At 42.8% G+C, this 22463-nt stretch overlaps 1 protein-coding gene across 3 annotated transcripts in view; it reads right to left on the bottom strand.

Annotated features, from left to right (window-relative positions):
* Positions 1–22372, bottom strand: part of Cnst (consortin, connexin sorting protein) — an 81373-nt gene extending 59001 nt beyond the window's left edge. For all 3 annotated transcript variants that reach the window (XR_007591838.1, XM_050142823.1, XM_050142824.1), the window contains exon 1: positions 22208–22372. The gene's annotated coding sequence lies outside the window, so the exon portion shown is untranslated. The remainder of the gene's footprint in view (positions 1–22207) is intronic.
* Between the last annotated feature and the right edge of the window lie 91 nt (positions 22373–22463).

Raw genomic sequence — 22463 nt, 5'->3', positions numbered from 1 at the left:
TCCACGGCCTTTTACTAAGAAACAGATGAAATCCCATCTGTTCACCACGCCACCTGGCAAGAAACAGCACCAGCCAGATGTACCCATCCCTGCCTTCTCTAAGATGGCCATGAGGATCCCCAACTTTCCTTCTTGTCCATCTCCGCTCTGGCCAGAGAATGCTAACGTGGCAGAGACAATGTGTGAACGTTGCATTACCTGCAGCTGAGGTGGGCGTTTCTCCCACAGCACTTGTAGCCATACCCTAGGGAGAGAGGCAAGAGAAGGAACAACCCAGCGAGCTACAAAGGTGAGCAAGCAGGGGGCGTACAGCATCAACTGCTGCACTGCCTAGCAGGAAGCCGAGGGGGAAGGAGCAGGTTGTGAGAACTCTAAACTGATGCATCTGTGTGAATGTGTGCTCCATGTGTGCAGAAAGCAGAAATGGGTGTCGTATTCCCTGGAGCTGTAATTACGGGTGGTTGTGAGCCACCCTATGTGGGTGCGGGGAACCAAACTCATGTCCTCTGAAGAGCAGGAAGTGCTCTTGGCTACTGCGACAGCCCCATGAAAAGGTGCAGGGATTTCAGGTGTGCTCCCCCATTCTTAGCGTAAACCCACCTCCTAAAATTTCATTCATATAAAGTATATGTTAAAATACTATGGAACTTTCTAAACATCTTTCTTTCCTTCTTTCCTTCTTTCCTTCTTTCCTTCTTTCCTTCTTTCCTTCCTTCCTTCCTTCCTTCCTTCCTTCCTTCCTTCCTTCCTTCCTTCCTTCCTTCCTTTTTGGCATAGTTGGGGGTAGAACCTAGGGCCTCACAGACATTAGGTCAGCAGTTGTAATGATTCGTTTGATACAATAAAGACAGTCTCAATGAAGGATTGTTTACTCAGGGCACCTGAAGACAGGCATGTCTGCAGGAGATTGTCTTGACTGCTGTAATGAATGTGGGAAGACACATTCTAAATGCCAGTGGCATCATTGCACGGATGAGGCCCTGGGCCATTTAAGAGTAGAGCTGGGCATGCATGCAATTACTCTCGAGACAGGGTTCCTCTGTGTAGCCTTGGCTGGCCTCGAACTCACAGAGACCCACCTGGCTCTGCCTCCTAAGTGCTGAGATTAAAGGCACATGTCACCACCACCCAGCTCTCTCTCAACTCTTGACTGTGGCTGTGACTAGCAACTTCAGTTCTTGTCTTGACTTCTGTACAGTGATGGACTGTAACCTGGAATTATAAGCCAAATAAGCCGTTTGTCCTCTTAGTGCTTTTTGTCAGTGTGTTTTAGCACAGAAACAGAAAGAGATGGTCCCCTTCCACATGTATACACCACATACACACAAATGGTAATATATCACATGCATATACCATATACAACACAAATGGTAATATCACATGTATACACCATATACACACAAATGGTAATATCACATGTATACACCATATACAACACAAATGGTAACATCACATGTATATACCATATATACACAAATGGTAATATCACATGTACACACCGTATACAACACAAATGGTAATATCACATCTATATACATATGCACATAAATGGTAATATCTCATGTATATACCATATACAACACAAATGGTAATATCACATGTATACACTATATATATACAAATGGTAATAACACATAATTTAAAGTTACTTCTTTTAGGTATTTTATCATGGCAGCAAGGAAGTAAACAACACATATGTCAAGAATGAAATCTACCCTAGAGGGTCTGAGCTGGATTTAACCTGAAAGTCTCCTTCCTTTCTGAGCACTAATTGTCATGGTACCAGAAGACCCCATGCAAGCTTCCAAGGGAGAGAAACAACCAATAGTCCTACCCAGCTACGAAGCCTCAGAACCACAATAATGACCAGCATGGCCCGATAACCCTAGAGATCAACAGTGGCATGCATACCTTGTTGGTAACCGACAGTGATTTCATCAGTCTTATGGCCTGTTCAACAAGAGGAAAACCATGTTTGCTACTGAAAACCTAGCCAAGTACCTAGGATCAGTGAAGTCATGGATCTTGGAGGAAAACCTACATTAACTACTTTATTAACCCAGCATTATCCCTAACTACATTCTAAATATTCATCCTTATACCCACAGACAAATGTAGCTTTCAGCCCTCATCAAAGAAATTTTCTCTTTGCAACAGAGATCATTACAGAAAGCTAAAACCAATCAAAATGCAGAGATGAAAGACTATGCAGTGCCCAGTCCCAAAGGACACATCTACTAAATACTTCTGCATCCACAGCTTGGGGAACATTACAGAAGAGGGACTGGAAGGATGGTAAGATCAAGAGGAACATAAGTCTGCTATAAGATTGCGTCTCCTAGTAAAAGGCCCCCGGAGTGGGGAGACTCTCACTCAAATCTCGGGATAACAAGACCCCTCAGGAACTCACGAGAGACCGTCCTTGCTGCAATCACATGAGGTTTATCGACAGGACAGGAACCAGTGCACTGGGGCTGAAACTCATTTCCCACGCAGAGGTAGAGTTCGACCCTGAGTAGCTGGGAGAAGGGGTATTTAAGGGAAGAAACCATAACCCAATAACCCAAAGGGCGTCACTGGAAAATCCGGAAAATACTAGTGATAATCACAAAGGGGTAACTCCCTGTTTCTCAAGATTATAATCTAACTTTATGGTCAGGTAGTTCCTGGAACAGAGTCACTGAACCGGCTAACCTAGAATTTTGGTTCTTCTCTCCCTGCTAGATTTTTTTGGCTCTACTCTTTCTGTTAGGGGGGTCTGAATTTATCCAGTCTTTCACTAGAAACATGATAGAGGCTATACCCATGAAGACTCATCAACATGCCTGCCTAAACAAGACCTGAATGGTCCCGATGGACATGCTAACACATTAGGGGTAAAGCTCACAGGACTTCAACACTAGGCAAGGAGCCACGGGCAACCTGGCAACGCTGAGAGCAGGAGAAATGGTCTTCCCAAGAAAGACACTCCCAGTTGGTTAACCAATGCCAGGTGGTCAGCTCTGAGATCATAGCATATACAGACAGGTAATATTATATGGACCAGCCAGGTTTTATTTACATATTTAGGGTGTGTGTGTGTGCATGTGTGTGTGTGCATGCGTGTGCATGCACACAACAACTAAAGAAAAAGAGGCCATGAATTTGAGAAAGAATAAGGAGGGTGGGTACATGAGAGGGGTTGGAGGAAAAAAGGGAAGGGACATGACATAAGTTTAAAAAAAATAGAAATTTTTGCTGGTGGTGGTGGTACATGCCTTTAAAACCAGCACTCGGGAGGCAGAGGCAGGCAGATCTCTGTGAGTTCGAGGTCAACCTGGTCTACAGAGGCAGTGCCAGGACAGGCTCCAAAGCTACACAGAGAAACCCTGCCTCAAAAAACCAAAAAGGAATGAAATCTTCATATAGGCCTCAACAATAGCACAAGGTTATTTTCAAAAATTAAAGGGAAGCATCAGTGAAAACAGAGAACTGGCAATGTTATCTCTCACTTAAATTTAGAAATTTGGCACAGTTTATAACCATTCTCAAGAAGGCTAAGTCCTAGTTAGACATGGTGGCACACATCTTTAATTCCAGCACTTGGGAGGTAGAGGCAGGTGGATCTCTGTGAGTTCGAGGCCAGCCTGGTCTACAGAGTGAGTTCCTGGACAGCCAAGGCTACACAGAAAAAAAATGCTGTCTCATCTCCCTCCAATAAAGAATAAATAAGAATGTGAGTCAGAAGTCAAACATGCTGTTGCAGATCTTTAATCCCAGTGCATGGGAGGCAGAGGCAGGTGGCTAGGCACCTAGTCTACATAACAAGTTCCAGGCCAGTCAGGGCTAGCTATAGAGTGAGACTCTCTCAAAAACAAGGGGAGGGGAGAGAGAAACACTCACTCCATAATCCACAGATCCTGGAAGAGGCATTTCAAAGCAAGAAACCAGTACTAGAGAGAAGATGGGTCAGTAGGAGGCCAGCCTCTGTTTTTGGAGTCATTCCCTTTTGTCACCTACAGGAGCCCTGGCCTGCCAGCTGTGAAGTCTTAAGTCACAGGAGCTCAGATCTCTGAGTCTCTGTTTCTTTGTTAGAAGAACAGAATCAGGTAACACATGGGAAATGGATAAGGCAGCCCATAAAGACAAAAGATTAATCACACCCTTGTAAGCAGGCCTGGCTGTCAGGGCATTTATAAAATTCTGCTTTCCTGGAAAGGCCCAATGCCTGACCAAAGACATTTCCTGCTGTGCATTCTAAGCAGCAGTTCACTTGTATTCACACACTCAGGACTCCATGTGCTCTCAATCCTAAAAATATCAAGCATTTCTGTGAATCTCTCCCCCATTCTCATTGCTTTCCTTCACCATCTCCTGTTACATTCTCTTATCCTAAGATCTCCATTGCTTAACAGGTCTTTTGTAATTTCTCCTTATAGCTTTGCTAAAATCTTTTTTTTTTGAAAAAAAAAAGATTATGTGTGTAGATATTTTGTGTTTCTGTGCACCATTTGTGTTCCTCTTGCCCAAGGAGGCCAGGAAAGGGCGGTTGTGAGTTGCCATGTGGATGCTGGGAATTGAACCCAAGTCCTCTGGAAGAGCATGAAATACTCTTAATCACTGAGCTCTCTCTCCAACCCCGCTGAATATGCCATTCCCCGCCCCAATAGGCTCACTTTTAAGTTGCTTTTGCCAGCTCTTGCTCTGTATTTTTGGAGGGGGCAGGGTTTCTCTGTAGCTTTGGAGCCTGTCCTGGAACTTGCTCTGTAGACCAGGCTGGCCTTGAACTCACAGAGATCTGCCTGCCTCTGCCTCCTGAGTGCTGGGATTAAAGGCCTGTGCCACCACTACTGCCTGGCGCTCTGTACTTTCTTATTGTGAGCCCCTCTATAGCGTGTAGCGCTACCTGTGGGACCTTGCACAGGCTGATTAAGGGCCACTCTTTCTGAGTGCTTTGCTCTTACAAGGCATCCCACCTTGTTACCAGCCAGGACTACTTTGTATCTGGCTCAGAATGGAGCCACGGTAACAAGTGGTTACAAGAGCTCAGGGCAGACTGTCTTCAAAAGGAAAGCTCTCTGCCCCTTCTAAGGGTTGGTTCCTACACTGCCACCCATCCCATCACTTTCAAAAACAGAGATGCCCTAGTGCTGTGAGACATATTCCGTTCCAATGCTCTACTTGGGTTTCTTGCTTCAGATACAGGGAGTCCTTTTCACTCCACAGGCCAGTTAAACTCAAGCCCACTGGATAAATACCCCACATGCTAGTCTCTGAAATAGCTGTCGAAACATGTAACAGTTGTTGAACATTTAATGAGTGTTCGGGATATGCTAACATTCTGGGCATGTTTAACTCCATTTGCATAGGAACTCTATTATCTTTCCCATCTTAGAGATAAGGAAACAGACAAAAAAAAAAAAAAAGTAACCTGCTCAGGCTTATCTAGCAAGCAAGCAAGTAAACCTCAGATCTGGGATTGACCCAGATGTAAGTATTGACCCCCGTAAATGGCCACTCCTTCCGAGTTCTTGTGCTCCATCCATATCAGCAACGAGAAATGGCTGCAGAATGAACACACTTTCTCTTTTAGTGAGAAACCCTGAGACTAGTTACTTTATTTGGGGGGAAGGGATGGGAAAGGGTGTGTGTGTGTGTAAGTGCACACAAGCATGCACACCATGGTATGTGTATGGGTGAGGTCAGAGGTCAACCGTGGGTGTCAGTCTTTACCTTCTACCTTGAGACAGGGCCTCTTGTCCTCCACTGGAATCGCCAGATTCCCTGGCCAATGAGCTTTCAGGATTTCTCCCTGTTTCCTCCTATGTCTCTGCAGAAGTTCTGGGGTTATGGCTGTGTACTGTCTGGCTTCATGTCCTCCCATTTCACGGCAGACGTTCTGGGACTATGGATATGCATCACCATGTCTGGATTCATGTAGGTTCTTGGGATCACATCTCAGGTCCCTGCACTTGTGTGACAAGTCCTTTACCACTGAGTCAACTTCCCAGACGCCTCAGTAGATTTTTTTTTCAACCAGCAGAAACATTAGATGACAGTCTTAGTTATATTTTATACTGCATTACAGTATTAAAATATCTGATTGGCCATTTGTGAAATTGTTAATTTTCTACTGTAATTCAGAAGATGCTTGGCATTTTCAAGATACATTACACATTCCTATTTAATTTAAAACAGGATTCCTCTTTGAGAACTCACAGTGAAGGGTAACCACAATATCAGAGTGGAGAGAATAACACCCAAAATTTTTACGGTGCTTACTCAGTACAATGCTCATCGTAAATCATTTATTTTCATAGTAATCCAAGTAGGTAACTGTTATGAACGTGTCCATGCCCTAGATGAGGAAACTGAGGCAGTAACAGGTTAGGTTACTCGTTCATGGCCACGTTGGTCTGAGAATCAGGACTTAAACACAGCAGAGAGCTCGGCAGCCTGTAATCCAGTCTCTGAATGCAAAGACTCCATAACCAAGGTAGACTGTGAGCCATATGTTGAAGGTTCCAGAACCAACAAGGTAGACTGTGAGCTATGATTAAGAGTTTGGGCAAGTTAGGGGAAGCAGGAAGGGAAACTGACAATATAGACCCTAGCAAAGTCTGGCCATAACATGAGACGCTGCTGATACTGAGTCCCCATGGAAGTACCTCCAGAGAGCTATTTTTAAACGGAATGAGCAGTGTATTGCAGGCTGCACTACCTCACTTTTGCTCCTTTCTTGCTGTAGGGTTTCTTTCAAGTTCTTTCATGCATGTGTGGCTATTGTTGCCTAACTGGAACTGAAGCTTTTATGGCAACAGAAACATGTCTTTTGCAATCCTCACCACAATACAGCCCAGGGCGCATAAAAAGTACTAAATATATGTTTGTCCGATTGAGCTATAACAGTAAAATTTCACTTTCACTGCCTCTTACCTAAGGACACAGATGCAAAATCTAAAAATATTGCATAAGATGACATTTTAAACTTATTTAACAAACCCACAAATATTATCTGGTGGGAAACAGAGAGACAAGGGAAGCTTGAGAATAGGGTACTTACGTTCCTGAAAGATTAAATATGATCTGGACAAGGCAGCAAATTCACAAAAGAACATATGAATTAGTTCCTTTTAAAATGAATTAAATTAGTGGACCCACCCTGCTTTTTCTTTCTTTTTTTTTTTCTCTATAGCAGCCCACTCTGCTTCCTGACACCACAATGTGGGAAAATTCTGAGTTTGTAATTACAAACATCTGTGCTATGCGTGATGAACGAATAAGCTTACAAATAAGAGACTGCTTCAAATTACATTCTAAAATAAAGGAATGGAATTAGGGCAGGGTCAACTTTAACCTAAGCTTCTTATTTTGTTTCTCCTCCAGTTTTACTAGAAGCACTCACCTTGTCCCATTCTTGACTGTTTTTCCACAACATACAAAAGCAACCTAGGCAATTCCACACTGTGACAGAAAGCAAAGGGACAGGCTGTAAACCAGTGGTTCCACACAGAATGACCATGCTTAGTGACACTAAATAAGGTTAGTAAAATAAGTGTTATTAGTAGGATGCTCCTGACATTTTAAAGGCAAACAAGTAAAATAAAGTGACAACTTGTGATACCAGGTAAAAATGGAGCCAGTCTTGGAGAATTTGAACACAAGGCATAAAATAGGGGACTGGGAAAACAATAGTATCAGTATTATTGATTTCTGAAGAATTTTTAATCTAAAATTAGCTCAAGACCAGACCCAAGCTGGTATAATGGTGCAGTCTATAACCTCAGCACAGGGGAGGCAGAGGCAGGGGGAAAACCCTGAGTTCTAGTCTCAAACCAAATTAACCGAAAATAAAAATTGAGGGTGAGAAGGAAGGGAAAAGGAGGAAGGGAGGCAGAGAGGGGAGGGGGAGGAATAAAATAAAGGAGGAGAAAAACTTGACCAGCTCTGAAGAGTTGGTGGGTGTGGCGGCACATAGTTCAAAGTAGGGGTGGGCTACACACAGCGCATGACCATGTTAAAGAAAAAAAAACAGCCAGGAACAAATAGCTTAATGGTAGGTAACTTGGCCTAGGATGTGCAAAGCCCAGGTTCTATTCACAGTCTCTCACACACACACACACACACACACACACACACACACACACACACATCAGGAAAAGAGAAAGAACTGATTTGAAGATTTTCTCACCACAAAAGCATTTTCTCCTGAATGATTTTCTAGCATTTTTCATTTCCTTATTATGATTCAAAATAGCTATCTTAAAAAATAATCTTCCTAAGGGGTTGGAGAAATGGTTCAGTGGTTAAGAGCATTCGTTGCTCTTCCAAAGGTCCTAAGTTCAGTTCCCAGCACCCACATGGCAGCTCACGACTGTCTGATGTCTTCTTCTGGTGTGTAGATGTACATCCAGATAAAGTACCCATAAACACAAAATATATGAACAAATAAAATTTAAAAGAAAAATCTTCTTAAAAGTTATAGAACTTGGCAGTGTTCCATCAAAATAGAAGGGGGGGGGGAATGAATCCTACAAACAGAAAAACCTAACTCAATCATTGAAATTTTTCAAAGTAAAGCATGTTGGAACGAGGCTGCCAAATATTTCCATGTTGGCGCTTCCATAAATTTTAAAGACCAAGTTTCCATGGATTGATGCTAACGGCAAAATTAACTATTGTTAGTTGTTTTAACTCTTTACTCTTTTGGGGGCCTGCCACCCAGCTCCCAAGTATATCACAAGGAGGCTTATTCTTAGTTATAAATGCCCAGCCTTAGCTTGGCTTGTTTCTAGCCAGCTTTTCCTAACTTAAATTATCCTGTCTATCCTTTGTTTCTGGGCTTTTATCTTTCTCTATTGCTGTATACCTTTCTTCATTTCTTACTCCGTGGCTTGCTGTATTGCTGTATAGTTGAGAGACAACCTTCTCTCCTCCTTTTCTTGCTCCTCAATCTTTGTTGTTTTTTTGTTTTGCCTTTTTTTTTTTTTTTTTTTTTTTTTTTTTTTTTTTTTTTTTTTGAGACAGGGTTTCTCTGTGTACCTTTGAAGCCTGTCCCGGAACTCACTCTGTATACCAGGCTGGCCTCGAACTCACAGAGATCAGCCTACCTCTGCCTCCCAAGTGCTGGGATTAAAGGCACACACCACTACCACTCAGTTCTTTCTTTCTTTCTTTCTTTTGGTTTTTCAAGATAGGGTTTCCCTGTGTTAACAGTCCTAGCTATACTGGAACTAGTTATTGTAGACCAGGTAGCCTTGAACTCACAAAGATCCACCTGCTTCTTCCTCCCAAGTGCTGGGAATAAAGGTGTGTGCTACCCCCATCCACTCCTCGATCTTTTCTCTCTCTTTTTCCCCTTCTATTTATTCTCTCTGCCTGCCAGCCCCACCTATCTTTTCTCCTGCCTTGCTATTGGTTATTCAGTTCTTTATTAAGCTGATCAGGTGTTTCAGACAGGCAAAGTAACACAGCTTCAGAGTTAACCAAATGTAGCATAAAAGAAAGCAACACATCTTTGCATCATTAAACAAATGTAACGCAGCTCAAAATAATATTCCACGACAATTAATGTACTTTACTAAACATCCCTTGAGTGCCTACTGAGTATACTCTACCAGGTCCACTATAGAGTGAGGTAGGGAAGGAAGACTAATAGAGTAAAAGGGGAACAGAGTTGAGACACATGTAGCTAGTGTCCTAGAATATCCTAGTTCAAGAGACAAACAGGTACAAACACCATCAGCAAAGGCAATAATAAGGGCTAGGAATAAGCAGAGGGCGTGGGGAAATTCAACGAACAAAAACATAACAAATGTCGTCCAGGCTGGCTCTGAACTCGATTGCCCTGCATGAGCCTTCACGGAGCTTGATTACGGGCCTGCAACACCATGCTAGCAACACCATGCCAGGAAAGAAAAGAATGGTGGCCTCCAAATACTGAGGGCTGTATTCTGCTTCACACTCTGTTAAGAACTGTGTTTGAACAGCTTGGGTAAGACACTTGCTCCCTGTGAACTTTAATTCCTTCAGCAGCAAAATCTCAGGGCTCCTTAGAGATCCTGAAGCATCTCTTCTATAGCTCTACTGGAAATGCTTGCCACGCTCCTTTAAGCACTGACACCATTTATAATTCCACTTGAAAGGTGTAAAAACTGTCCTTATTTATGCATATGACTCTTAATACAACTATTAAGCCATAACAAATGGACAAATAAAGCAATCAGAACCACATCAATGAAATCAAGTCAACTTGGGGCAGTCTGTAGGGTTAGTACTGTTCACAAACTGAGCCTGGATCATGGTGCGGTCACCTCTCTTTCAGCTCCAGGATGCTGGACAGGAAACGCGGGACCTGACTCTTCTCCTACCTTCTCCTCTGCGGACCATGGAGAAATCTCAAAAGAGGCTATGGTGCTATGTCAAAGACATGGTTTATTAATTTTCTTTTTGTACTTTTCTAGATTTTACTGTTCTCTATAATAAATGTATTTTTTCCAACTGACTGTCTCGATGACAGTGTCATTAAGGTACAACTCTCATCATGCAGCTCACCCCTGAAATGGGGTAACTAGAACAATCCATTCTAGAACATTTTCATCTCACTTCACATCCAGCTACCGGTCACTTCCTACTCCCTTGTGTCCCCCACAGCCTTCCATACCCACTCAAACCTTACTAATCTCCACAGCAGGGCAAAGGGCAGACACGGGTTCAAGGGCAGTAGGAGCTATAGTGTGAGATCCTGCCTAAAAAAAAAAAAACAAAACAAATCTGCCTGTCCCCATAGATTTACCTATTCCAGACATTTCGTATAAATGAAATTAGAACAGGTGTAGTAATGCATGTCCTTAATTCTAGCACTTGGGAGGCAGAGGCAGGTGGATCTTGGTGAGTTCAAGACCAGCCTGGTCTACATAGGGAGCTCCATGACAGCCAGGGCTACATAAAAGAGCCTTGTCTTAAAACACCAAAAATAAATAAATAAATAAATAAAAATAAGTAAGTAAATAAGTGGACTCATAGAACACATAGTCTTTTGTGATTGGCTATTTTCAGTTATAGTGTTGCCAAGGTATATCTATGTTCTGTCGTACTTTATGCATATAACTCCTAACGTAACTATTATGCCATAGCAAATTGACAAATAAGGCAACCAGAATATGAACACACCACTTCCTTTTCTTCCCAATATTTCACTGTAAGGACACAACCACACTTTATGTACCCTTCTATCAACTGATTAAACATCCTGCTTGTTTCTTAGAGTATGGTGAGTAATATAGAGAGAGACAATGAGCTGTCCGGGGAACTGCACACACATCAGCTTGGCTAGACGGAAAGCTACGGGAAGACCAGGCTTGCCTCTCAATGCATGTCCTTTCCTTCTACTCCAGTCTAGGTCCCCCGGGAGAACCGAGGAACACGTCACTCAACATACTCCCTATGTCTGTTCAAAACCTCTTGGACCCCATCTTTCTATTTCCTACGAATTCTGTAAGCCCTCTTTCCCACTAATAAGTAGTTGGTCTGCCTCTCAAACCCCAAAGGTCTCCTCACCATCATCACTGTGTGTGGCTATGTGCACGTGAGTGCAGCGCCCACAGAGGCCAGAGGCGTGGGATCCTCTGACTGAGGTGTGGACTGCAAGTGTGAGCCGTCTGATGTGGGTGCTAGGAACCAAACTTGGGTCCTCTGCAAGAGCAATACATACTTTTAACCTCTGAGCCCTGAGATTAAAATGCCAGTTCTCAAGAGCCCCAGTGGAGACCTCCAGGGTAGAGGTGAACTGATCACAGAAACAAACACACCTGAATTGTTTCAAAACTTTCCCCTCTGTTTTGAGGAGTCTAAAATGAAAAGGTAGCATTAGAAGATCGGTCTGGTGATGGCTCAACCCATGAAAACATGAGGCCCAAGCCTCATATCCTGAGTTCCACCCCAAAACCCACATAAAGGTCAAAAAGGACAGAAAGGACTTTACAAACTTGTCCTCTGACCTTAACTTCATATGCACACCGTGGTACTGTTCCTACACACACACACACACACACACACACACACACACACACACAAAGTAGCATCAAGTTTTTGCTAAACTGGCATGCAGGAGACAGAGGCAGGAGGAATTTTGTGAGTTTAAGGCCAGCCTGGTCTAAACAGCGAGCTCCAAGCCAGTCAGGCAACATGGTGAGACATAGTCTTATAATAACAATCCGCTAAAAGAAATCGAATTCTATATACTACTTATTGTATTATAAATTATAATAACCAAAAAGGTTTCATATACATTTCCTTTCTTAAAAACAATTACGTTAAACTGAGCGTGGTGACACGTGCCTCTAGTCCTTTAATCTGCACTCAGGGGGCAGAGGCAGGTGGATCTCTGTGAGTTCAAGGCCAATGTGGTAAACAAAGCAAATTGCAGGACAGCTAAGGCTGTCTTGAAAAACAACATCAACAACAAAAATTACCTCAAATTTATATAAAAATCATTGTTTTAAAAGAAACAAATTACTTTTAAAAAAATTACTCTTGTGTGAATGTGAATGTGTGTGTGTGAGTGTTTGTGTATGCACAAGTACCACACATGGTGATCAGAGGACAACCTTGGGAATCAATCTGCTCCCTCCACGTTGGTCCCCAGGATGGAACTCAGGTCTTCATGGCTTGGTGGCAAGCCTCTTGGCCTGTCGAGCCTTGTCACTGGCCCATGTCTCTGTCTGAGGAACTTGATTTCTCACCAAATGTTCTGGTAGACTTACACAAAGCGCTGTGTGTTGCGACTGCACCATGATCCCAGCGTACTTAGTGACAGTCAGCGTACCTACAGCACCAACACCAGCCATCAAGTTCACCAGGCCCAGAATCTCTCATGAGCCTACGCATTTTGAAGTTGTTCACCAAAGTGGCGGATTTAGTAATATATGTATAGCATAATATGTTCTCTTGCATGGATTAGGGTTACTTAAAATTCATTTCTTTAATTCATCTAGGGTAAAGTATAATACTTCATATGGCAAACACAATTTTAACTGTATTATAAATCCTAAGTGGAGAGCTCGTCAGCTTATCTTGTAGTCTTCCAAATAAGGAGCAGAAACTTAGTGCTATCGTTTTGGGAGCTAAGAAATTACAGCGTCCAGGATAATTCTACTTTTAATTAAAGGCTCTCAGCATCTCGCATATCCCTTTCAATCTCTCCCGCATACCAGAGGCAGATTAATCTTCAGAAAACACTACCTTTCTGTCTCACACAATAAAAACAGTGACTCCACATACTTGTGGAACAAACAGTTCTTCATGTCTCAAAAATCCATAATGACATGTTACTGTCTGCTGCTCAGTTTAGTTCATATCATCCCACCTTCTATTTTCACTGAGCATCAAAACATTCTCTTGGACACACTCAAATAAATCTCAGTATCTGCAACATTCCACTACCAATAGCTCTGTATCTCTTACAGCCGGTCCACACGCTGCTAAGGAAAATGGCAATTGTATGAACCAGCAGAGCATCGACCCAGCTTCAGCTGCATCCCCAGTGTTGGTTAGATATGCTCTCTATTACAGCAGTCAGAGCCAAAGACCATCGCAGAGCTGCTCTGAACCTTTCCCTCCAGGCCTGCCTACCCCCACTCACAGTTAGCCTCAACTGGACCCCAGAAGAAACTAATGGAAGCTACTCGGCAGCCAGTATTTCCTCTCATCTCAGAGGAATGCCTCCACATCTGCTATTCTAGAATAATCTTTCTGCCTGATCCGCTTTTGCACCTCCTTTATTTCATTACAGAGCATGCCTGTAAGCAAACCTAGTTCCAGCTCCATCTGCACACTGGGAAGCTCTTGAATATAAATCCTTTACCCTAATCCTACACCAATGAATAACTAAACTTTCCATGAAAACTCATCCATGGGAATGACTCTTCACTACAAAACACACAGAAGACAAAAACTAATGTTTAAAACAAATTTCTTAAAGTATAAAGGATACAAGACAGTCAGGCATGGTGGAGTTCCCTTTAATCCAGCACTTAGGAGGCCAGAAACAGGCCAGCCTGGTCTATATAACTGGTTCCAGGCCAGCTAGGGTTACACAGTGAACCCTGTCTCAAAACAAACAAAACAAAACAACAACCACAAAAGGCACTTTTTAAAGAACGAGTTATCCCAAATACTGTATTTGGATAGGAGCTTTGGGGGAAAATAGTAAGACAGGTTATCCTGAGCTACACATTCTAAGAAAAGGGAAAGCCAATAGTAAAAACGATACTGGAGAACACTTCCCAGTGCCTTTTCTTTTCCAAGGACTGCTGGAAGATGATACCTTTTCATTTCCCCTCAGAAAGATGTGTAGTTGGCATAGGTGGGCTGGAACTGTCCTCATGTCCCCTGGAGTGTGTCCCTCTTCCTGACGAATTCACTACACTATCAATACAGACGGAAATACAATGAATACATCAACAGACCCTGGCTGGTAAATAAGCTTTTATTTAACTTTCTAGGACAAGAAATAAGTTGTCTCAATACTCAGGTTTTCCCTGCATTAAAATTCAATTACCTTTTTTCTCTTTGGAGAATTACTTTTTTATAATTGAGGAGAGGAACAAGGTGAATACGATTTTTAAAGTTTACACAAGCCAGAGTGCTCTTGGCAGGCACAACAGGCACCGGTCAGGAGAGAGAACGTGCCACAGTGGGCTTGAGGATCTCTTTTCAAGAGCTGGTCTCACACACTCCGAAAGCCAAGGCCCACTGGGAACTTCCCAACAGGGCTTCCCTGGCACTGAGCCTTATGGGAAGCATTGTGCATGCATGGCAGAGCCCTGGGTTCGAAAGCAGACATTCCTGGAATAGTTGCTGCTTCAGCCTCGATGAGGGCCCCTGAAGCAAGACTTTGGCTCTCTACCTAGGCGAACCTTCTGAGGCTGTCAGTGACCATGAGCCTTGCACAAAAGCAAAGCTCTCCACAGCCTGGCTGGGGCTGTAAGAATCAAAATAAACAAACTCCTGTCAGCCAAGAGGGAACCTGCAGGAACAGTAATCAGCCTTATGAAGTAAATGCTTCTTCAGTTTAGAAGTTACTCTGTAACAGATTGTTCTTGCTAAGAAAAGACTGGCTTCCATGATGAATTAAATACCCTGAAATTGGGGTTCACATGCAATACTAAGAAGAAAAACCTTCCATCCTCTTCTGATCCAAATGTTTGGTACATGACTAAGGTAGGGAAGACACATGACGTTGTTTCTGTTTTGGACAGTGTTTACCTAATGCTTTAGGTATATCTCTGACACAGTAAAAAAACAAAAACCCCACAACAAACCTAAAAATGGTTGGAACAAAACATCTAGGACACTAGGGATATAGCTCAGTGGTAGAGCTCCTATCTAGACTATATAAATTCCTGGTTGGGCCAGTGAGAAGTTCAGGGGATAAAGGCACCTGTCACCAACCCTGATAACCTGAGTTCAAGGCCCCTGGACCCACACAGCCCAGAAAGAACCAGAAGCAAAGAACCAACTCTCACAAGTTGTCCTTTGACCTCCATATGTGTCTGTGTTGCACGTATGTCCTCTGGCCTGTGTGCACATGCACACAAATAAATGCAATTTTAAAAGTGTTTTTTAAAATTCCTGTGTTCAATTCTCAGCACTCAAAACAGAACACAACAAATAACTCACTGTGTGGCACAAAAGGATGCTGCCAACTTGATCCTCCCAAATTCTAGATTACAGGCTTTAAGAACAAGTTGTCACTTCCTCCTTTTTCCTAGGCTGAGTATGCAAGGAATAATGTGGACTATTTTCTCGAATCCTTAGAAGCTATGGACTTTATACTTGGATTAAATAGACCTTGTCCATATTCGATGAGTGTGTATAGGGGAACAAACCCTAAAATCTTTGTACATTCAGAAGGTAAAAATTAATTACATTAAGCTTTAGTGAATAAAACCCATTTTAAAAAAGTAAGTCCTCATTGAAAAATCTTTAACAATGACTTTTGGTTCACCCTGTAATCATATTAAATTTACAGTAATATGAACTGCACCTGCAAAAGACAGAGACTAGGAAGGACTAGGCATGCATATAACTCGAGAAACAGCAGAGCCAAACTGCCTTGAAGTATAGGATATTTAAAAATTCTAAAACACCCAGGAAAACATATGCCCAATACCCTTAAATACCCAGGAAAATAATGTTCTGTTGAATCACAAGGTGCACATTTTTTATTTTGTTTTGTTTCTGAGACAGGTCCTCTCTGCGTAGCTGGCCTTGAACTAAGTGAGATCTTAGAGAGCACCTGCCTCTGCCTCCTGAGTGCTGGGAGTAAAGGCGGGCGCCACCACCGCCCGCAAGGTACACATATTTAAAGGGAATCAGTAACTTCAAAATCTACAAGTAAATGAAGAGGTTATTATACTTTCATTCAAATTAGAATGCCACCACCTAATAACGCTGAGTTTTCCAAACACAGCTAAATATAAAAAAGGACAGTGATCTCTCGGGTGGTAGTTTATTCTCATAAAAAAAAAAAAAACTTACTTAGAGGAGGCTAGCCTTGGGCTCACAGAAATCCACTGCCTCTGCCTCTTTCTTAAGAGCGGGAATTAAAAGTGTTATATCATCTTAGGGACTATGGTGTTAATTCTTACAATCATAGGTACTGTCAAAATGCCAATGCCAATGCCCAAATGTCAATTAAGGCTGCTAATTTGCTACTGTTTCAGAATTCTTTTTTTTAATAATTTTTTTTATTTATTAAAGATTTCTGTTGCTTCCCCACTTCTGCCTCCCCTTCCCTCTGTTTTAGAATTCTTACTCGACAGTGCAATAGAGAAAATGCAGAATTGCCATTATTTTGATAGATACACACTATCTTTCCATTCCAAATGGCCAGTGATGACAAAAAACAGGAAGTCCTAAGATAGCCTGGTGCAGTGGGGCCACCAGACAAGGTCTCTACCTCCAAATATGGCAATTTCAAAATCATGCCTACAACACTTCAGAAATCTTCAGCTACCATAAAACTTAAGAACTTTGAAATATACTATATATTTTTTTTTAAAAAATACTCCAATTGCTTAAAAAATAAAAGCGTCCCCTGTTGAAAGTACACCTGTTTTTCTCCTGGGGACGATCACAATGGAAAGTCGGTATCAATGTAAACCTTAAAGGCCCAATCACAGAGAAAGCAGCATAGCAGTTTAAAGACATCGGACCTTCTCAGGCAGAACATCTCTTTTTGGAAGCTCTTCAAGCATTAAAGGGGCTTTTTAAAGAAACTGAAAAATTGCCAGGCTATCAGTTTTCTTCCTCAAATAACTAAAATAAATTTACTAGGGCTAACTTGCAGGAAACAATATGTTTTAATTTTTCTTCTTTTTCAGAGGGGATCTAGCTATGCTGTCTAGGCTGACACCCCTCCCAGTACCCTGTGTTTGTGCTTGTGAGCCCCCTTTCTCAGCCTCTGCCATAGCTGGGACTACTGGAATATACAACTTCACCCAGCTTGGTTTTCTTTAAGAAAAAAAATATTTTTTTTTGTTTTTAATTTTCTTCTTTTAGATTTTTGGTTAGATTTTAGAGACAGGTTCTCCTTATGTTGCCTAATTTGCTTAGGTAGACTTCCAACTCACCATCCTCCTGCCTAAAAAAACAAGCTTTATTGTATATTTTATCTGTATTGTATGATTGTATAAGATACATATGTATTACATAAGATACATGGTATTAGTGGTTATTAGAATGCAACAAATAAACACAATCATCATGTCAGTATCCCCATGCACCCAGGCATGGCTACGATGTACTCACTCAGCACAAGGCTCACACTATTCCGCCCTGCCACTCTTATGCTGTGCACTAGCTCAGTCTACCGGGTCGCCCTGCAGATTCGATACTTTGTATCCTTTTGCCTATATCAATTTTCTCTTTGTGGTTCTATATTGTATTCTTTTTTTATCAAACCGATAGACACCAATAAACAATCAATTTCTATTTTCAAATGCAAATGAAAACACTACCAGAATGTGTGCACCTCTTTCACAAAAAACTTTTTCCAATTCTGTATTTTCTCCTGTAAACTTTCCACAGGCTGCCTTACAGTGAGCTGGTCTATAAAGACTGGATTTTAGATAGAAAGTCTGTTTATTGATCAGGGAAGCAGAATTTTTTTTTTTCTTTTTGGTCTTTCCAGACAGGGTTTCTCTGTGTAGCCTTGGCTGTCCTGGAATTCACTCCATAGACCAGGCTGGCCTCGAACTCACAGAGATCTGCCAGCTTCTGCCTCCTGAGTGTTGGGATTAAAGGTGTGCGCCACCACCACCCTGCTCACATATGTTTCTTGCATTAAGTTATAAGAAGTCTTAATTAGGAAATGTATTGGAACAAGGTAGTCAAGACTGGACCAAGACAAGATCCCCACAGAGGTCAGCTCTAAGCTTGATGACTTCAGCTCTAAACCACGGTTGGTTTCACTTGAATTAGCACACCTGCTGCAAAGCAGCTCCTGTAGGCACCTAGATGATGCACCAGCAGCTTTATATGAAGCCACATTTCCCTTTAACAAACATAAACTCACATTCCCCCCAATTCAAAGCCAAAATAACATACCCTCTTTCCTTCTAAGGTTTGCCTGAAAAATTACCTTGCCCTTGATAAGAAACACCAGGCTACAGAGAACCACATCTCCCAAACCATTAGCCATACTTGAAAGCAGTCCAGGAAATAACACAACAACAAACAGCAGGTACCCTTACCTGTTTTGCGACAAAGGTCAAGCGTCTCATGAGGCCCCAAGTTCTCCCTACTCAATGCCAAGAGATTTAGTAGGCAAAGACTCATACAGCCCTGACACACTGTTGACATATGGATAGAAAGACCTGTCACAATGATACCCCAGGAAATGACTGAGCACTCTATTCATCTGAGGATACTCCTCAAACAAGTCCTGGACACCAGTGCTCACTAGAGAAGCAAGAGTTCAGGGTCAGCACAGACCCTTCTCAATTTAAGAATGGAGGCACTTAGAAAGAGAATAAATAAGTAAATAAATAAATAAGGGCCTTTCTATGAATCCCGAAAGACTCAGACTCCCGGGGAAGAAAGGCATTTTAAGCAGCAAACACCAAACTTATGGCTATGTGCCAACCAATGAGGGAGGGCAGTATCGGCTACAGGTGACTCCTGGCCATTTGCACCGGGGTCAGTCTCAATCGAGATGGGCTATGAGGGTGACCACATCAGAACTGCAGATCTAGCAGGGAGTCTTGGCAGCTATGACACGCAGAGGACTAAAGCCACTAAGGCTATTCCACCTGGTAAACGGGACTGCTAGAAACGTTTTAAAATTATCTCCCGGAGAAACCCTGTCTCGAAAAAAAAAAAAATTATCTCCCATTTCTTTTGAATGGTGCAGCTCCAGCCTTGATTCCGACACAAACAAGAACTGTCATTCAGTAATTCCCAATTTCAGTTCTCATTTAAAAGTTCCAAGCAAAAAACCAGTAGTTTCCTTTCTCAAGCAATTTGATTATGGTAACTTAATAAGAAAAACAATTTAAAGACAGCCACAAAGCAACAAGAAAGCACTATTAGAAAGAAAAATTACTTCAAGTGGGGCAAAAATAGCACAGGATACAAAACCTGCAACTGTCAAGAATGTGTCTACAAATTCCTTAGTTAAGTTTGTCTAAAAATGAAAGTCTAAATATTGAGTAAAAGATTCATTTTAAGCTGGACAATGGTGGTGAGAGTCTTTAATCTGAGCACTCACAGGCAGATCTCTGAGTTTGAGGTCAGACCGGTCTATAGAGCCCAGGACAGCCAATGCTACACAGAGAGGCCCTGCCTCAAACCCCCAACCCCCCAAAATCATTTTAAAAGTGAAATGACTGTTTCGTTTTTAGTATCTGGGTCCCAGGGATGGGGCTGGTTTCTATATTAGTGAAGCACTTGCAAACACAAACAAGTAAACCATTAACACCATGAAAATGGAAAAAACTGAGCACGTGACACATGCCAGGCAGGAGGATGATGAATTTAAGACCGGCTTAAACCACAGTCAAACTTTCAAAAAACCAAGGGCGAGGGCTTAATCAGCAAAGTATTTGCAAGCATGAAAACCTGTTTCTTGATCCCCAAAGATACAAATCTATAATCCCAGTGTTTACGGGATGGAGGAGGGTAGATCGTTGGAGCTCTCTGCCCAGCCAGCCTAACAGAGGCTCTTAGGGAAAGAGGTTCAGGGATAGAACATGTCTCAGGAATGTAAAGTGGACAGCAACTGAGGAAGTCATCTGACATCACACACACAGGGCACACGCGCGCATGGACACACAAACATGTATACCACACACACAAACAAAAACAAGGTACTAGGGAGGTAGCTTGGAGGCAGACCATTTGCCTAGCTTGTGTAAGGCCCAGGGTTTGGCCCCTAACAAAGAAGAGGAGAAGAGGAAAAGGTAAATAAAAATAACTTCTCTTCCATCAACTGCTCAAAAGCAAAATAAACACTGCCCTACATTCTCTAGGACTGATTAGGCTGTGGTCCAAAATTATGAGATTTTCAAAAATGTACTTTTCCCACAGCGTTAAGTATATTTACCTTTTGTGGTGTCAGGTACGGAATTCAGGGCCTAAAACATGCTAAGCAATTGATCTATCACTATACATCCTTGGTTATTTTAAATGCAGAAAAACTCAAGGATAAACTTGGTAAGTGAATTTTGTCCTTACTCTCACATAAAAAAAAAAAAAAAAAAAAAATTTTCCTGGGGCTGGAGAGATGGCTCAGAGGTTAAGAGCACTGACTGCTCTTCCAGAGGTCCTGAGTTCAATTCCCAGCAACCATAGTGTGGCTCACAACCATCTTTAATGAGATCTGGTGCCCTCTTCTGGCGTGCAAGCAGAACATTGTATACATAATAAATAAATAGACCTTTAAAAATCATTTTGCTATATTCAATTGTTAAAATATTGCTTTGGGAGGGTTACTAGACTACTTCTGAGTTTATGAACATGCTCAGTTGGGGGGGTAATCATCTTTCTTTTTCTCCTTTCCTGAGATATGGTCTGACTGTATCCTAAGCTAACCTTGAAACCAGAACACATCTCAGGTGGTCCTCAAACTCGTGGAGCCTCAGCCTCCTTAATGCTAGGATTAGAAACTTACATCACCATGCCTGGCTATATTAAACAAACAAACAAACAAACAAACTTAACAAAATTAACATTAGTTAATGAATCCTCGGGATTTCCACTACAGTTAATAGCTCCTTACAGTGTACTAACTTATTCAAAAAAGGCCATCTTCAGGTGTCAATTCTTTATGTCCTTGAGTTTCATCAGCTAAGGATAATCTTTGGGCTACTTGGCAGGTGACACATTCCTCAGTAACTCTTTCCTTGTGCATTTAAATGCCAAGCTCAATGATGCTGCTGCAGAGTAAGCAGAAAGGATTGTACATATTTTAAACTAGGGAGTTGATTGGCCGCAGCTTCCTGCCTTGCTGGAAAGGGTAATGGGTAAAGCTCCGAGTCCGAGCCCCCAAACACTGAAATCACTCTGAAAGAATCGGATCTTTTAACACTGCCCCAAAGACTGCCAAAATTCCCATTAGAACATCCTATTTTTAGTCTTTGCAATCGGCCTTTTAAATTGCATTCTACAGTACAATGTGCTTAACTAAGTTTACACAGACGAATAAATACGCTCCCTAAGGCTTTAATCCTTTGAAACATAGGACAGAATTTTAAGCTTTCGAATCTTATTTTTTGTTCAGCTTTAAATTTAAGTCTTGCAAACATGCATATTAAAAAGAAAAGGTAAATCTTGGCCCAGAGGGAGGACAAGAAGGAAGACAACTAGGTGGTTCCTGGCGACCGAAGAGGTGGCGGTGGAGGGGAAACAAGGTATGGGGGCAAATAAAAAACACCCGGAGGAAAGCGAGCATAGGCGCCGGGCCACCGAGCTGGGAGACACCGACGCGGAGTAGAAGCCGCAGGATCCCCGGGGAGGCGAGCGCGCGCGGAGAAATTGGCGCGATGCGCGACAACAGCGTACCCGCAGAAAAGCAGGGGAAACGGGAGAGCCGAGAGGGGGCGGATGCGAAGGGACCCACTGCAACTCCCGGGAGGACAGCGCCCGGGGAGGAACGAGCGACTGTCCCCAGCACCGCGGCCGCCGCGCGCCGGCAGATCCCCTGCAGCCCGGCTGCTCGTCTCACCTGGGCATCCGAGGCAACGCAAGGACTACCGCCGGGAGCCGGCTCTGTTTCCAGCCCCGCTGGCTGACATGGCGGCCGACGAGCTGTCACACAGCTGCCTCTGGTCTCCCGCGGCTCTGGAGGCTCGGACACCTCCAGCCTCCCCGCCCCGCCTCCCCCCGCGCGCCCCTCCCGGCTGGCCGCCGGACCGAGGAGCATAGAGTGCGAGAGGCTAGAGAGGCAGCGCCGAGTGCGGGGCGACCATAGAGTTCCAACT

The sequence above is a fragment of the Alexandromys fortis genome, unplaced genomic scaffold (genome assembly GCF_014885135.2).
Source record: "Alexandromys fortis isolate MF-2015 unplaced genomic scaffold, M_Fortis_MF-2015_v1.1 scaffold_51, whole genome shotgun sequence".
Taxonomy (NCBI): Eukaryota; Metazoa; Chordata; class Mammalia; order Rodentia; family Cricetidae; genus Alexandromys; species Alexandromys fortis.
The sequence above is the reverse complement of the archived record's forward strand: the minus strand, read 5'-3'. Positions and strand labels throughout refer to the sequence as shown.